Genomic DNA, 18,835 nt, shown 5'->3' with positions numbered 1-18,835 from the left:
GCATTGCTGATCCTCTGCGCGCATAAGCACTTGCAGGAACATCTCACGTACGTCTCCGGATAACGCGATACGGCCTTCACGGAACTGGACCAGTATGGCGAAGAGTTCGGAAAGCTGATCGGGTCCCTTGAGTAAGGCAGAGTTCAGAGATACACCGTGTGTGGTTGCAGCTGCGTCCCAGACCATTCGAATCTTTCCAGGTTTGTTTATGTTCGTAACAGGAAATATTGGAAGGTACCATATCCTTGGATATTTTTGGTTCAGCTCTTCTTCATTTAGCTTTCTAGCGTACCCCTTCACGACGAGATCGGAGATTTTTTGATTGAGGGCCTCGGCGAGTTTCGGGTTCTTGTCCATTCGCTTTTTAAGGCACTGAAGTCGCTGGAGTGCCATTGGAAGGCTGTCAGGCAGACGTGGGTTGTCATATCGCCATAGTAGACCGGTTTCGTAACGGTCCCCCTTGAAAACCGTGCGAGCTTCTAGAAGAGAGATGGCTCGCTCCTCCTCGGTAGAGCGAAGTGTCTTCAACGGCTGAGCTACTCCCAGGCTATCTACTGCAAAATATTCCTTCATTTTTTGATGCAGGTTGACATCCGACAACGAATCGCAAGCGCATACGTGGAATACTGAGTGAGCAAGATTAGCAGAGTTGTCTTGATTTCCTCCTCCGCAAACTGTCCACCCAAGACGTGTTTTCACGGCGATCGGTTGATGCAGAGCACCCTCGCGGCTCTTTTGGACTAAGCTGAGGTGCTGGTCCTTCATGCCAATGAGAATCCTCGGCCGAACATTCTGATAAGAACTGATTGGCAAACCCTTTAGGTGCGGGTATCGTTGGGAAAGCTCTTCGAGATTCAGCGTTTGCGAGGGAAGGAGCAGTTCCGCTACTGTTCGTACACCCGTTATAGAGTACGTTTTCGATTCATTATACTTTGCAGACACTTCTAGTTTGACGCTCCTTGATTCTTCTTCACGACGTTTCGCTCCTCCCGTCCAGTGCAGACATAATGGCATCGGCTCTCCTTCAAGCTGCAGTTCATCCGCTAATTCGTTGTCTAGCAATGTGAGTTCCGATCCGTCATCAAGAAAAGCGAACGTCTGAATCGAATGATACTTTCCATGTAGCACAATGGGTAGATAGCGGAATAATACTTGGCTAGAAGTAACCTGATGAGCGTGACACCCGTGTTCGGACGAGCTTGGCACTGGATGTGGAGTGGAGTATTGGCCCTGAGCCGGCGAGGCTTCGTTTGGATTATTCGAAGAAGTAGTCGACGGCAGCTGTACGCCTTTCTGTTCGTTGTGCAGTAACTCGTGATGTTTGAGCTCACAGCCATTCCTCCCGCATAGTTTTGCTTGACACCATCCCTTATGTTGCCGAAGACATCTGCGGCATAGCCCCAAATCTCGAACAGTTGCCCAGCGGGCATCTCGGGAGAGTTCCAGGAAGCCTTTACACTTGGCAATCGATGTGCAGCTTTCTTCACAAACTGGGCAGCGGCCAGTCGCAGTTTCCACGTTGGATGGGGCTGCAGAGTGAAACCCCGAAGAGGCTTCTTCAGAGTGGGCATTCACATACGGATTGTTTCTTTTTGTTGTGCGTGAGTCGCTACGTACTGTCTTGGATTCGAAGGTCACGTTCGGGATGGTGATGGCGCTAGCAGCTTCAGCAAGTGAGTACAACCAGTTGCTAAAGGAGGACAAGTTAATCGTTGGAAGTGTTCGCCTATATTGCGCCCAGTTCAATTTTATCGATGGTGGCAGCTTGTTGACGAGTTGGTGAAGAAAGGAAATATTGTAAAGGTATTCCTCTAATCCACACGCATCCGCTGTCGCGCAGAAGTTTTCGACGCTAACGGCGAAATCCACTAGGGCTTCCAATTTGTCCTCTCTTAATGACGGAAGAGAGTTGATTTTGGACATCATAGTATGTACGATTAACTCAGGCTGTCCAAAGAGCATCTTCAGTGTTGATATGACCCCATTCACGTTTGCCGGGTGTAACAGCCTACTTTTTACTGCCTCATATGCTCGGCCCTTCAAGCTTCTCTGCAAGCGAACAATATTCTCCTCGTTGGTAAAGCCACACAATGTTGTCGTGCTGTTGAAGGTTGAGAAGAACAGAGGCCATTCCTCTGGGTTGCCAGAAAATGCAGGTAGATCTTTCGTAATCGCTTGTCGGACAGCCAGTTGCTTTCGAGAAATCGGGCATGGGTCCATATCTTCCTCATGGTCGTAGACACGACTGGCTCGCATGGTAGAAGAATGGGGAGTATTCGGAAGATGAACTCGTGATTGGATCGGATGTGGAGCAAACTGTTGATACTCCGGAGTTGAAACACCTTGAGAGAATTGACAAGGCTGATTCGCTTCAGGGTTTCGGGAAACTGAATTGCGTGGTTGAACTCGCAGTGCAGAATGCGGTGCCGAGCGTGTTGCATCCAGCGACCGACCAGACTGAAACACTCCATATGCTCCGGAGTGAGGAGTTTGCGCAATCGAAACTCGGCGCTGGGCTTCCATAGAAGTGACCGGTTCAGTTCGGTTGCCTTGTAGAACTGGATTTACCGATCCTACTGTCAATGGCTGCATCCTACCGTCCGTGGCTGGTGGATCCACGGAGTAAGTTAGCAAGGACTCCGGCACTGGGAATGGATCCGGTGGGTTTGGTTCTGGTAGCGAGGAGCGGCTACTACCGACCCTTACACTGGTCGTGTGAGCAAGTTGTATCTTACCAAAGCGCTGGTTTAGGTCAAGTTGATCCCCGGTGTTCAGCAGTCTCGGCTGGCTCGTGCTTGCTACCCAGTGTTCAGTTCTACTCACTGAATCGTCCCTAGAAGAACCGCTTTCAGACATGGCTTGCTCTAGTAGATGATACTTCTGATCCAGATAAGCCTTTTCCTTCTTCGCTTCATCAGCTACGATTGCTCGTTGCTGTTCTGCTTCACGCCGTTCAATAGCCCTCAACTCCTCCAACTTTTGTAGTTTCAACTTAGCGAGCGCTTGCGAGGAGTGACTTGACGATACCGAAGAAGCTCTCGAAGCATTTCTAGACGGCTCTCTGCTAGTATTGACTACCCATCTCAAGGAAGTCACGAATGGAGTTTGATTCACATCCTTCTTTTGAATGGTCCCATCTGTTACTCTGCTAGTCTGCGGCTGCGTTTCGACCTGCTGGTGTGGTAATACTGGTAACGAATTCAAGTCGACTTCCGACAACCGTACCGATACACCGCCACTTCCTTGATGAGCACCTGCAGTTGAAATTGATTCCTGGACACCTTTTGCTATTCCACATTTGGCACAACTCCACGGGAAATTTTCGATCTGCTGCGTTACTCCCACACACTGGAAGTGATGCCACTTCTGGCAGTCGTCACATTGAACCATCTCGTCCGTGTCCATTCCTCGGCACACTTGGCATGTCCGTCCGGGATGGGACTCCTCTGGATCACCCGTAACCACCACTTGCACCCCACTACTTGCACTATTTTTCGCACCAACCACTTGGTTCGGTTTGCCGGACCGATTTGATCGTAGAGTTCGACTCGACATGACTGTAGTTTGCGTGTTAAACGATAATAATAAATTGTTGGAAATTGCCAACAGATTCAGGAGGTTCCGCAATAATAATACCGGAAATGAAACAACCGCAGCTTATGGTTTGGTTACAATCCGGATGAATTATTATTATCCTGAGAAATTATACAATTTTAACGTGTGAATTCATGTGTGTGTAGATAATAATAGTTATAAGTACTTGTTTCATGTTTCTTTGTAAATAAACTTACGTTTAGTCCCAATTTGCTGTATCCCTCCGTGTCAAGTCAAGTCAAATCTACTCGTATTGTGTCCTGGGCATCGATTGTTTTGTGCAATCCGTACTTAGTCGCAACAGTCGACTGTTCAACCTGCCGTACTATAGTTAGTAGAACTAGATTTAAGTTTGCATGAATTTTAGATAATGCTAGATTTACCTTTGCAGTAGTAGCAGATGTAATTTCTGTGTATGCGACTTTTAGGTTATAGAACTATTGGTGTTGGATTTCAACGTATCTACGTAAATAATACCTATAAGTTTATACAAATTCGAAACAGTTCTAGAGCGTAGTTAACCTTGTAAGAATAATAAGGAATTCACTTTGTTTAAGCAATAATCTGTAGTAAATTTGCACAAAATAACTGCACTTAATCTTGGCGAGTCTTAGGATTTCTACACTATATGACAATTGACATATCATTTAGGTACGTTTTTCGTTGACTCACCGCGTGACAGTGAAGACTGTCACTCCGTGTTGTGTTCAATACCACCCAGTGCAGATGACCGTCTCGATTGTAGTTCGGTGCCGTCAGACATTAGGGTGGTTCAAAGAAGGCAGTAAAGGCGCGGTGGTGTGAATTCGCCAACACCTAGATCGTGAACAATCTGCGGAAGAGGTATCCCTGATGAAATTTCTGTAGGAATCCATTAAGAAAAACTGAAAAAGAAATCAGAAACGTTCTCTGAAGGCATATCTGGAAACTTTCCCGAAAAAAATGTGGGAAACTCCTTGAAAGAGTTACCAGAGCAATCCTTGAAGACATTTTTAGAGAATACAGTCTGAAGTAATATCCGGAAAAACTATGAAAAAATTCACGGATGAATTCCTCAAGAAGTCCCGAAAGGAATATCCGGAGTAATTCCTGAAAGGAATTGTCAATAAATTACTTGAAAATTCATTGAAGAAAGAAAAGAAGGGATTCTCGGGGAAATCAACGAAGAAAATTCTAGAGAAATCAGCGAGGAAGGAACATCCAAGGGAATTGTTCGGTCATTAGTGTTTCACTGGACTTTTTCCGCAGGAATCCGTACGAGAAGTTCTATTTTTTCTTACGTAGAAAATTTTAGAAGAATAAAAAAAAATCTATAAGAACTCCTGAAGAAACTCCCGGAGGAATCCTGAGGGAATTCTTATGGTGATCTTCGAAAGAATTTTCCAACAAATTATCGAAGTTGTTTAAGATGGATCCACGAATAAATGCTTGGGGAAATTTTTGAAGATATTCCCAGAGAAACGCCAAAGAATAGCTGCATGAATTCCACAAGGAATCTTATGGGGGAATCCCCCAAAGAATACCAATTGTCCATTATTCCCAGCGACTGTATGAAAGACGGCATCATGTCAAATGTGATTGACTACCTAATGGAATTCTCGTAGAATTTCCCGAAGGAATACCCGACGTAATCTCCGAAGATTTCCATTAGAATCCCTGCAGAAATCCTCTGAGAAGTTTTCTTACAAATCCTCCGAGGAGTTTCTCGAACAATTATATTACTAATTCCTCAAAGAATACGTGGAATACCCAGAAGAATCTCTCAAATAAATAGCGGTGCAGTGAAATCCCCACAATAATCCCTAAAATGATGCACGTAATAATTTTTGAAAAATGTCCACAGGAACTCCTACGCCAAACTAACTCGCAGAGGAGGTCCCAAAAAATCGCTGGGAGTGATCCCCATTGGAATTCCCGGTAGAATCTTCATAAGAAAAACGTCTCCTCAATTTCCTTATGAAATTTCATGAGGCATCCCTGAAGGATTCGCCGAGGAGTCCTCCAAGAAATCTCAGAAATAATCTCTTAAGGAATCTTTTCCCAATAAATTCTTAAAGGATTCTTGGAGGAATCCCCAAGGTATTCTTGAAGGAATTCCAAGAGGAAATCTGGGAGAATCCACTGAGGAATTTTCTGAGAAATCCATAAAGAATTCCTATAAGAATTGTTATTTTTTTAATTTTAGAACTTTTTGTCTGAGTTAAAATTTTGCCTGGGTTTCAGAAACCCTGAAACGGTCTTAAGCTTGCTGAATCTTCCTGAGAACCCTTGAACTCTCTGAGATCCCCTGAAACCTCCAAACGTAAAATCCCCCGAAACGCTCTTGAAGCATGACGAAAGACCCTAGAAACCAACGGAAATACATTGAAACGCTCCTGAAGTCCCTAGAAATCCTTGAAAATGCCTGAAATGTCTGCCACTACATCCTCCTGATACCCCATGAGAAAACACTGATACCCACTGAGATCTCCTTAAGGACAAACAATTTAGAATCCCAGTTCACATTGTATCAAAATTACAAATGCACAAATCTCAAGAACGGAACCCCTAATAAGAGTGTAATTTTTATTTTGCTATTGCTCATTTACGGTGAAAAGTTAAAATAAAGCAGTGAATAAATGTGATTCCCTACCTATCCGAAATCCCAGTTCAGTATCTGCCGTGCCAAATGTATGGATGTCCAGGCGGCCAATGCTACCCCTAAAATTCTTGTGTCCATTGCCGAACACTAAAATCGTGAGTAGGTGCAAAAACCGATAATTTTGGTGACTATCTTGGGATTCTAACGAGCTTGTCCTTGAGCGTCCATGAGATCATCTGAATCTTCCTGAGACTTTTTGAGAAACCTTCAAAAGTCCCTGAAACATCCCTGAAGTAGCATCTTGTAGAGGATTTGAGAACCGTCATTAAACCATATGCATTTTTTTTAGCTTCATGATGGTTGTATTTGGCTAAACAATGTTGCTTAGGTGAATCTTCCTGAGATTCCCTAACACACCCCTGAGACCCATAAAACGGTCCGGAAGCCCCTTGAATCTCCTGAAATAGCCATCATACCTCCCTCCGGATAGCATGAAATGACCTTGAGATCCTCGGAAACCTCCCCAAATCTTGCTGAGATCCCCTAGAACACACAAGAGACTCTCGAAACACCCTCAAAATAGCTTTTCATTTCTATAGAAACACTCCTGCTGAGACATCTTTGAAACTTCCCTGAACTTCCTAAGACCACCCCCTCCCCCCAAAATGCTCATAAGACTACATGAAACCTCTGAGATCCTCTGAAACACCGTGAGAAATCATAGAACCTCCTCCCTTGAGCATCCATGAGACTATCTGAATCTTCCTGAGAAACACACTCAAAAGTCCCTGAAACCTTCCTCAATCTTAGTAAATATGTACCTACTAGCTTTTATAAATAAACGCAACACGATGAAAAAGTAGATTTTTTCAGCACGAGTCGTACATTTATCCAACGAGGCTTCCAAACCCCTGCCGGCTGTTCGGGTTCGTTTGGAAGTTGATCATCAATGTTGACTTCTTTTCCCGATCAGCCTAGATAGCTGTGTAGTGTCGGTAGCGGTTGTCTCAATTGGCTAAGAATAACACTACGGACCGCCTGATCCAGTGGTAAGAGTCCACTAAACAGGTGACCCCTAATTCATGGTGTTATGCGGCTTTATGCTTACCGTGCCAAAGAATGAATGGTTAGGGGGGTCAAATAAAAACCTAACCACAAACGGAGCCTGTGGAGAATTAGGGCGTCCTCCACAGTATTACGCCCTTACTGCGCTAACCGGAGCAATAGTGCAGCGGACCTTGCGTTTCTCCGAGATAATCAGTTGCCCTTCTTAAGTCTCAAATTTGAGGCTAAATAAGGGCGGGGTTATTCAAATGTTGTTAATTAGCTTACATTACTGCCTCTATGGGTTCGCTTAATGCGTTTTCGCCATTGGCGTATTTCAATTGACACCGATTTGGTTCGTTGTTGATGTTTCCTTTTTGTGCTGTGATTGTGAAGAGTGTAATCCTGTCTAGTTTGGGTAGTGGCTACGACAAGGAAACCTCGGATCAATTTTCAGCGTAAAAAGCGTATGTAGCCCAAGTGGATCTACTTCAAAAAGTTAAATTTCGTAGGGTAACTTCTGTATAGGTTACCTTGTGAACCCAGCTTTGTTTTTTTCATTATAGATGAACTGTCGTGCCTCGAGCATGTTATATTTTAGAATAACGTTAACAGTATGTTTCAACCTTTCATTATGGATGCCTTCAAGCAAGCTCTTGTTTTCAGCATCTTTTCGCTGATATTTGGCATCTGAAGTAGCTCAAACATTGGTTTGAGATGCTTCACTTTGATGGAATACTTAGGTAGTACAGTTCATGGTTAACTTAACATAGAATTGCACCTAACCCAACCCTGCATGAGCAGAATTTGTCATGAGTTGACTGATTGGCATGTGTCAGATGAGGACTCTCCATTTGACCTTTTTGCACTTTGGAGTGTTCCTTCGCAAATTTCCGTGTTCAGGCGTCCCTGCTGAACAAGCTAGGGAACCTGTAATAATTGGTTGCGATCACATTTTATGGATAACTCGCTTCCATTGCTACTCCAAGAGAGTTTCATTATGGTTTTGTTATTGCAACGCCCTTCATTGTGGTATACCATAACTACTGCTTTGAAAGAAGCTTGTCCTCTGCGGTCTGTGCGGACCGAAAGAGGTATTCCTGAATGGAACTCGGACCTGTTCAAGTTCTAAATATCTTCGGATAAACCAGTCTTTTGTATAGCTACGAATCTTTAGCTTCTACCCCGAGGATTGTAGCTATAGAATCGATTTAGTGGGCACTAAAAAGCTCTGCTTACTTCAAATCTCCTGGAGCAAATGGGGCTTTGTCCTATTTTTCTCCAAAGGGATTTGAGTTTTTCAAACATATTTTGAACTCTTGTAGTTTTCTATTGGGTATTTTCATGGCGTGAAATTACTCTGTAGTTTTATCCCGAAAGGATGTGTACGTTGTAAAAAGAAGGAATAAGTTCCAGATTTATCTGGTTACCTCGTTCTTTCTGAAATGCTCGAAACGCATTGTCGATTATCACATATGTGATGTTCGTCTGGCTAACATGTCTGTTCATGTGAACTCACATGTCTCCCAATTTGGGATGTCCACAGTGACTCTTTTACACAAAGTTGTATACGTTTTCAAGAAAGCACTCGCTCAAACGTAGTTTTTGCTTGGGTGATTTTTTGAATATTGAGGATGCTTTTGGTAAAAGGTTATTTCGGCCATAATAATTACAAAATGCACCATAGGAAAATCAAAATGCACCATAAATAACTAAGCAATGTACCGACAAAATGCACAGCTTTCTCCATAAATAAATAGAAATGTTCCATAATAAATTAAAAATGTAGCGGTAAACCAAAAAATTTTCTAGTTAAAAATGAAACATTGTATCATTAAAAAAATAAATAAAACACCATAAACAAATAAGTTTGCTCCATAAAAAATAATAAAAATATCCATAAATATTGAACATTTGCTCCATAACTATACCATATTTGCTCCATAAAAAATTAAAATTGCACCATAAATATCATCAAAATGCACCATTAACAAACTATAAATTTTACCTCAAAGAATGCAAAATCTACAAAAATTAATCAAATTCTGCATCATTAGCAGTATTTCAATGGCTAGTAGCACTGCAAATATGTAAATATATAGTAATATGTGAATTTAAAAGGCTATATTCTGCTCCTTCTGCCTTAATTTAAAAAAATCAAATCTGACTATACATGTCAATGGTTGCTCCTCCGTGATTGATCTGAGCTGGTACCAATTGCACTGGGATCCAAATGAATAAGGGCTGGGACACTCCACTTATTCTAAAAGTGCAATTTAAGCAGCTCATACATTCTTGATCAATAACGGCGCCGGCCACGTCCTTATAGTCAGTTAGGAAGGGAAAGGAATGATCTAACATTCTAGTGTGCTGGTTGTTGCTACTAAAGACCGAGATCACCTCTGCATCCCCACAACCAGCACGGATGCGATCCATGGATAGGGGTTATTTGTATAGTGTTCGTGATAGATTGTGTGGTGAATAAGGTGAATAAGGTCAAGCGGCACAGCACGCTTTGGTTGCATAAATTGTAGGCGTTATATATACTGTGCTGTGAGAAGAAGTTGGAAGGGAGGGAAACGACTTTTTTCCAATTCGTTTCTGGTTCTAGTGAAGACTATGAACATATGAATATACATTTGTTGTATATGTAGAGAAGAGAGAGCGAGAGAAAGTGGATAGAAAGATATAAAGTAGGATGAAAGGAACGGGCCAGGGATTGAACCCATGACCTTCTGCATACGAATCAGAAGCGGTAGCCACTAGACCACCAAGCCCGTTTTCTGCTCCTCCTGATAATCTAAAAAGAATCTAATAAAAAGAACGTCAGTTGTTATCAGGATACTTAGTTTATTTTATAATTATATAAAACATGGATTAATTTTTTGATAATTTTACCGATCAAATTGAAATCATTAATAAATATAATATATTACATATTATGTAAACTCCAAGAATATGGTTAACCCTTCTTTCAAAATGCGGATTCTTCTAATACATGCGGCGTAGCCTGTGGATGCGTTGTAACTGTGTCGATTTGGTTCTAGGTAATCCACAAATCCAAGAATTTTCCCGGTATAATGTAAACAGAGATGTTATCCCGTGAGCGTTAGCGAGTTCGAACAGCAAGCGATTATCCGGTAAATTGCATTCATAGTGTTTCCATCTTTTAAGTCGTTCTTTCATAGATGCGTGTTTCGGTACATGGTTTCTGTTTATTTTCTTCTTACTTTTCATATTAACATTATCCCATCCACATCCTAAAACTATATGTCGTTGGACACTGCAGCAATGGTACAAAAAGATTAAATTTATGTAGCTTTTACATTCTTTGTGGTAAAATTTACAATTTGTTTATGGTGCAATTTGATGATATTTATGGTGCAATTTCAATTTTTTATGGAGCAAATATGGTATAATTATGGAGCAAATGTTCATTATTTATGGATATTTTTATTATTTTTTATGGAGCAAACTTATTTGTTTATGGTGTTTTATTTAATTTTTTATTGATACAATGTTTCATTTTTAAATAGAATTTTTTTTTGGTTTACCGCTACATTTTTAATTTATTATGGAACATTTATATTTATTTATGGAGAATGCTGTGCATTTCATCGGTACATTACTTAATTATTTATGGTGCATTTTTGTTTTTCTATGGTGCACTTTCGTTTATCTATGGATGCATTAAATAGGCTGCCGATGCTTTTGATGACGTGCCTATGTCATATTGAAAGTCGCATGACGTCGCAAGCTACCTCCAATGAGCTATAGGCTCTTTTTACGCTTATGCGTTTTACAGTGTCCTTTTCAGGGCACTGATTAACCCCGTTGTGGTATGAGCTATGAGCTCTCGTTGCGCTTATGCGTTCATTCCCTCTTCTAGGGCACCCCTTCCTATTTCATCACCTTTCCCTTTCCCAATTCCCATCCCTTGTCCCATTCTCCCTCAGGTAAATGATGAAATAGGCTCATATGTATGGCGATGGCACAAATGTCCCAAATGGATGATAACGTGCCTCTGGAGCCGGCCTTCTGATACCTGATACCTGATAGTAAAATTTAATAAAAAATCTTTTTAAAAATTCCTAGAGGAAGTCTTAGAAAAATTTGTGAAGGAATCCTTGGAGGAATGCCTGTAGAAACTTCTGAGCAAATTCCTGGCGTAATTCCTGGAGGAACTTTTGGATTAGACCCAGCAGGAATTCCTGGAGAATTTCCTTGAGCATTTTTTTGGGTGAATTCTTGGAGCAATCCCTGGGAGAATTCCGGGAGAAATTCCTGAAAAAATCTCCAGAGGAATTCTGGGAGGAATCGTTGGAGAAATTTCTGATAAAAAAATACCTCGAGAAATTAGAGGCGGATTTCCTGAAAGAACCCTTGGAGGAATTTCTGGAGGATTCCCTGGTGGAATCTTTGGGAAAATCTCTCGAAAAATTCGTGGAGAAATCCCTGAAGTAATTCCTGGAGGAATGTTTGAAGGAATCCCTGAAAATTTCCTCAAAGTATTCCTGGAGAATTTCCTGGAAGAATCTCTGAATAAATCCCTAGAGGATTTCCAGGAGAAATTCCTGGACGAATTGCAGGCATAATTCCTGAAGGATGCCAGGAAGTATTCCGGAAGGAATTCCGGAAGGAATTCCGGAAGAAACTCGTAGGGTATTTCCTGGAGGTATTCCTGGAGAATTTCCTGGGGAAATTCCTAGATAACATCCCGGAGGAATAAATGGAGGAGTTCCTAGTGGTATTCCTGTGGAAATTTCTAGAGGAATCTCTAGAGGAATTCTTGAAAGAATTACTGGATGAATATTTAGAGGAGCCTCCAGAAGAGTTCTGAGAGATTTCTGTTATTTTCTATTTCTGAAAGAATCCCTTGAGAGATTCCTGGAGGAATTTCTAGCAGAATTGCTGGTGGAGCTTCTGGAGAAATTCTCGAAGGAATTCCTGAAGGAATCCCTGGGGGTATACTTGAAGAAATTTGTGAATAAATCCCTGGAGGAATCTCTGAAGGAAACCCTGGTGGAATACCTGTAGTAATTCCTGAAAAACTCCTGAAAGAATTCCTCGAGAATATTCTTGAAGAATTTCTGAAGAAATCCCTAGAGGATTTCCTGGAAGAATCTTTGGAGAAACTTCCGGAAGATTTCCTGAAGGAATCTTCAAAGAATTTCCTGAAGAGATTTTTCATGTAGAAATCTCTGGAGGAATCCCTTAAGCAATTCCTGATGGAATCTCGGGAGAAATTCCTGCAGAAATACCTAGAGGAATTGCTGACATAATTTCTGCAAGATGTCCAGGAGCAATTCCTCGAGAAATTCCTGGAGGAATGCCTGGAAAAATTCTTAGAGGAATTCCTTTGGGAATTTCTGGAGGAAAGAATTCTTGGAAAGAATAACTGGATGAATTTCTAGAGGAATTCTGGGAAATTTCTATTTCTATTCTATTATTTTTCTATTTCTGAAAAAATCCCTTGAGAAAATCCTGGAGGAATACCTAGCGGAATTTCTGGAGGAATTCTTTATAAATCCTCGAAGGAATTCTTGAAGCAATCCTTGAGGGAATCCTAGAAGAAATTTGTGAAGAAGTCCCTGGGAAAATCCCTGAAAAATTAGTGATGTTATTCCTCCAGGAATTTCTTGGAAGAATCTCTGAAGATTTCCCTAGAGGATTTCCAGGAGGAATCTTTAGAGGAACTTCTGGGGGATTTCCTGGAGGAATCTTCGGAGGATTTCTTGTAGAAATCACTGAATAATTCCTGAGGTTATTCCTTGAGATTTTCCTGGAAGAATTTCTAAAAAAAAATCCGCAGAAGATTTTCTGAAAAAATTCCTGGAGAAATTGTTGACATAATTTCTGAAGGATATCCAGGAGCAATTCCTCGATCAATTCCAAGATAAATTGAATTTCCAGGAATAGTTCTTGGAGAAATTCCTAAATAAAATCCTGGAGGAATGCCTGAAGGAATTGCTGGAGGTTCTCCTTTGGGAATTGCTGGCAGAATCCTTGAATGAATTCTAGGAGGAATCTCTGTAGGAATTTCTTCAACAATTTCTGGTTGAATTTCTGGGGGAATCTATGGAGAGGCTCTGGGAGAAATTTCTAAAAAAATAGCCTGAGAAATTCCCGGAGGGATTTCTAGAGAAATCTCTGGAGGAATTCCTGGAGAAATCCTCGAACGAATTTCTGGAGAAATCCCTGGAAAAATCACTAAAACAGTTCCTGGAGGAGTTTTTAGTGCAATTCCTGGAAGAATGCCTGTAGCAATTCTTGGAGAGAATACTGGAAGATTTCTTGGCGGAATTTCTGGTAAAATTCCAGAAGGTATTCCTAGAAAAAAATCCTGGAAGAATTTTTGAAGGAATTCCTGAAGGATTTCCCGGAGTAATTCCTAAAGGAATTCCTGAAGAAATTCGTGGATGAATCTTTTAGGGAATTCATATAGGAATATCCAAAATTCGGGAGGAATCCTTAGACATTTCAAGAGGAATTACTAAGAAGCTGTCATAAACCACGTAGACTTTTTAAGGGGAGGGGTGGGGGATCTGGAAAAGGATACGCTCCAAACAAATTTCATTCCCTAAGCAGTTACTGGAGGAAGTACTGAATCAATTCCTAGAAAAGTTCCTTAAAAATTCAAGGAGGAATTGCTGGAGGAACCCTAAAAAGAGTTCGTGGGAGAATCTTTGGAGGATGTTTTAAAATAAGTTGTTCCAGAGAGAATCACAGACGGAAGTCCCGAGTTAAACCCTGTATAAATTCTTGAAGGAATCCCTGGAGGATATCCTAGAAGAATACCCGTAGAGATTAACGGAGGAATCTCTAGAAATTCTCCTGGAGGAATCTCTAGAAGAATTCCTGAAGGAATTTCTGGAGAAATCTCTATACGCATTCCTGAATTAATCCTTGGATGAATTTTTAGGGAAATCACTGCAAAAATTCCCAGAGGATCCCTGGAATAATTCTTAGTGGAATCTCTGACAAGGGAGGGTTACGATGGTCTCTCTCTCTTCTTGGCGTAACGTCCTCATTTGGACAAAGCCTGCTTCTCAGCTTAGTGTTCTATGAGCATTTCCACAGTTATTAACTGAGAGCTTCCTCTGCCAATGACCATTCTGCATGCGTATATCGTGTGGCAGGCACGAAGATACTCTATGCCCAAGGAAGTCAAGGAAATTTCCTTTACGAAAAGATCCTGGACCGACCGGGAATCGAACCCGTCATCCTCAGCATGGTCATGCTGAATACCCGTGCGTTTACCGCCTCGGCTATATGGGCCCTTATGGGTTACGATGGTGTCCCCCGGGGATTTCAACCAGACTATTTTTGTTGCATGCTACATGTGGAAATATAAATTAATCCAAAGCCTTTCGGGTGATGGGCCTGTGGTGTAGCCAGAAGGGGCCCTCAAAGGAGCAAATTAGGCAAAATATAACATGATTGAAAATGCTCAAACGTCGTCAAAATGCAAATTTCAAAATGTATTGAAGTAGTAACATGCAGAATATGCATGAATACATGATTTCGTAATAAATTTAATTTATCATAGGCGTTCCCAGGGGGAGATGCGTGAAACTAGGTGATACATTTTTATTAAAAAAAACTTCAACTGGCTCTTACTCTGGCAACGCCTATGGTAAATTAAATTTGATACGAAATCATGTATTCATGCATATTCAGCCAATTTCTACTGCAATACATTTTGAAATTTGCATTTTGATGACGTTTGAACATTTTCAATCATGTTATATTTTGCTTAATTTGTCCCTTTGATGGCCCCTCCTGACTGCACCACTGGCTAATCACCCGAAAGGCTTTGGATGTATTTATATTTCCACATGTAGAATGCAACAAAAATAGTCCGGTTGAAATCCCCGGGGGACACCATCGTAACCTTCCCTTGTGAGAAATTCATGAAGAAATCCCAGTGAAAATTTCTGAAGAAATTGCAGATGGAATCCTTGGAGAAATCCTGAAGGAATTCTAAGAAGAGTTTGTGGAAGAACTCGTTGAGGAATCCCTGTAGCTGTTCCTGAAGAAACCCCAGGAGAAATTATGGAAGCAATTCTAAGAAGCATTCCTAAGGGAATTCCTGAACAGTTCCTGGATGAAGTATTGGATTATTTTTTGGAGGAGTTCTTGAAAGAATTCCAAGGAGTACTCCTGCAGGAATTCTAAAAAGTGTTCCTGGGGGAACCCCTGGAGGATTTTTTAAAATAATTCCTCGAGTTGTTTCTGAAAGAAACACAGAAGATATTCCCGGGTGAATCCTTTGAGGAATGCTAGAAGGAAAACCTGGAGGAATCCCGGAAGCAATCCCATGATGAATTCCTTAGGAAATCTCAAGAAACCTTTCTTAACAAATTCCTGGAAGAATTTATGTAGGAAAAAAATGAAGGCATCCATGTCTGCAAAAATTTTTGGACGAATCATTGTAGGAATCTTTGGATGAACTCCCTAAAGAATGTTTTGTACAATGATTTAAGGAACTCCTGGAAACCCCTGGAGGAATCATCGAAAAAACCACTGGAACAATCACTGGAGGAACTTCTAAAGATATCCCAGTAGAAATTCCCGGAAGAATGTCTGGTGAAACCCAGAGAGGAATTCTTGAAAAACTCTCTGGAGCAATCCATGCTAGAATCACCGAAGGAAGCTATGGAAAATTCCTGATGGAATTCATCGATGTATCGTTGCAGAAGTATCTGTAAAAAAACTGAAGAAATCGTGGGATGAATTCTTGAAGCATTTCTTGGAACAAACCCTTGAAAAAAAAACTAGCTGAACCCTGCAAGATGTCCATGGAAGAATTCACGAAAGAGATACTCCTGGACATGTCCCTTGAGGAATTTCTGAAAGAATCCTTGGAAAAGTTCCTGAATAAATGCCTAAAGGAATTTCTGGAGATGTCCTTGAAAGAATTTGTAAAGAAATCCCAGGTATTATTCTCTTAGCATGACGTTTTTTTTAAATTGAATACAAGTGAAAATTTGTGTAGCAGTAGCATATAACTACACTCTATAGTAGCATATAATTCTATAAAGTCCTTCTTTTTCCCTACCGGAAACTTGGCATGCTGTTTTTGTATTCCATGAATAAACATCACAAAATTTAACCATTCAACCAAGCTTGGTTAAATTGTATGATAAGATTGAAGTAGATCTCTTGGAGAAATACTTGGCGAAATTTCCTGTGATTCTCAAGAAAAAAAGGTTTGATAATTATGGATAAAAATCTCAATTATTAGAATAGTCTAGGGAATAGTTTTTTTAAATATTTTTTTCTGGAATCCTTGAATTATTGATAATCTTTGAGACGGCTCGAATTAAAAAAAAATCAGGCATCATGTAGAGCATTTGAATACGCGTCGTTTCGTGCGCTGAGAAGATCGTTATTAAATCGATTTTTCAAGTATTCAAGAAGTGTTTCTTGGGCGACTTCGATTTAAATTCGAAACTGAAAAACTTAATGCCAGAAAACCGTTTTTCTTGAACCACCCTAAGCTGATTTAGAAAAATATCTCTAAATCGATCAATTTTAAAGCTACATGAAAACTGTTTTCAGCAAACTTGCTCAAAATTGAAAGATCTACAACTTTCCCGAAGAATGTATATAGTTAGTTATTCTTGCAAATAAAAAAGTTTGGTTTCCAATTTCTTTGAAAATATGGACCACCCTAAATTTCATGCACATTGGAAAGAGGGCCTTATTATGAGGGTCAACTTTGTAGAAGACCATATTTGTCTAAAACATCATTTGAAGGCGCTGAATGCATCTTTCCTCATAAATCTGGTTCTTGGGCCACTGTGCAATCGTAGAGCTTTCAATGAACATTTTGGAAAATATTTGAACATTTGTTAGAATACTAAATGTAAAAATTGTAATTGAAGCGTGAACTGTAATGTTTTTATTATTTTAAATAAATAAATAAAACAAACATTGCATTAGAATTTCAAATGCGCAAATCTGAAGAGTTAATGAGAGTGTAATTTTTGTTTTGTTCTTTCTCACTTGCTTAAAATGAGAAGATCTAGTGCACGATTTAGTTACTCACGAGATTTGTGCACTTAATCTTCCTAATGCATCACGTTGGCAACAGCTGGCTGCTCTTTTGCACGGTTTGGATCAAAAATTACCCTTATGTACAAGAAGGGGAGTAAAAATCGTGAGTAGGTACAAAAGCCGGCCATTGTGGTGGCCGTTTTGGGATTTTAACACCCTCAAAAGTTCCGAAAACATCCCTGCGGCCCCTGAAATACTCAGTACCCTATACGTATCATACTGAGAACCCTGAAACCTCTTGAAACCTCTGAAACCGCCATTGCATCTCCCTGAGATCTCCTGAACCTCCCTGAATCACTCCCAAGATCTCCTGAAACGCACCTGAGATCCTCTTGAAACCTCATTGAAACTAAATGAGACCCCCTGAAACACCCTGAGATCTCATAGAAGTCCCTGTGATCTTCTGAAGCGTCCATGAGACTATACGAATCTTCCTGAGACCTATTGCAACACCATTAAAAGTCCTTGAAAACTTCCTGAATCTTCCTGAGATTCCGATTCCCTGAAAGAACGCTGACACCCTCCTAAACAGTCTGAACTCCTTCCGAATCTTCCTAAGACACCCTGAAAAGACCTTCAGACTTCTTGAAATCCTCTGTAATAACTGTGGTAACCGCGTCTTGCAAATGCGAGTGTGTATATAAGACTGATTGTTCTGACTGCGCAGAGTGGGAAGGCTACAGTGACTTCACGCAGGTGCGCGTATGCGCGCGAATGGCCTATATGAAGGTGAATGAGTAAGACACTCGTCACCACAATCACTATGACACTCCCGGGGTACCCTGAAACGTTCCTGAAATCGCCTTGAAGGTCATAGAGATACCATGAAACACCATGGAATCCCTTGAAAACCTACATAGTCCTAAGATTCTCTGAAACGCCCCTGAAACGTCTGAGATCCCCTCAAAGAACCCCCTGAAATCCCCAGAAGCGCCCAAGGGGCCACCTGAATTTTTCTGAGACCTCTTGAAACACCCTCAAAAGTCCCTGAAACATCCCAGAATGTTCCTAAAATGCTCTAAACGCTACTGAGAGTCCCTGAAACGCCCCTGAGACACCTTTATCTTATTCTTCTTCTTGGCGTAATGTCTCCTCTGGAACACAGCCTGCTTCTCAGCTGGGAATCATACCCATGACCATTCGTTTGTGAAGCGAACGTGTGACCCCGACAACAACTACTATTATAATCAAGGATTTGATGGGCAAGCATATCCCGAAAGAAGATAGCGTATAAGTAAATGTTGATAATTAGGGAGGTTCAAAGGTGAGCAATGGCGCTTTAGCCTAGGCTTGTTAGCCAGGACGCAGAGTAAATGCTTGTGCCCCATCCCAGAATCAAAAAGGCCCATGGAGTTACAAAATTTCTTAGCTATGTCACTCCCAACGTAGGTGTTTAAAAATACTAAAACACTTTCACTCACTCCAACTTATCTACATGATTTACTCAAATACACTTACACAATCTAAATCTTGTCGCATCACTCGCTTATAGTGATTCCCAAATCATCCCATTCCAAATATCCAACTCCTTGACACCTATGGGAGTGTCGGTGA

The sequence above is a fragment of the Aedes albopictus genome, chromosome 3 (genome assembly GCF_035046485.1).
Source record: "Aedes albopictus strain Foshan chromosome 3, AalbF5, whole genome shotgun sequence".
In the NCBI taxonomy this organism is placed as follows: domain Eukaryota; kingdom Metazoa; phylum Arthropoda; class Insecta; order Diptera; family Culicidae; genus Aedes; species Aedes albopictus.
This window is presented reverse-complemented; position numbering follows the sequence as displayed.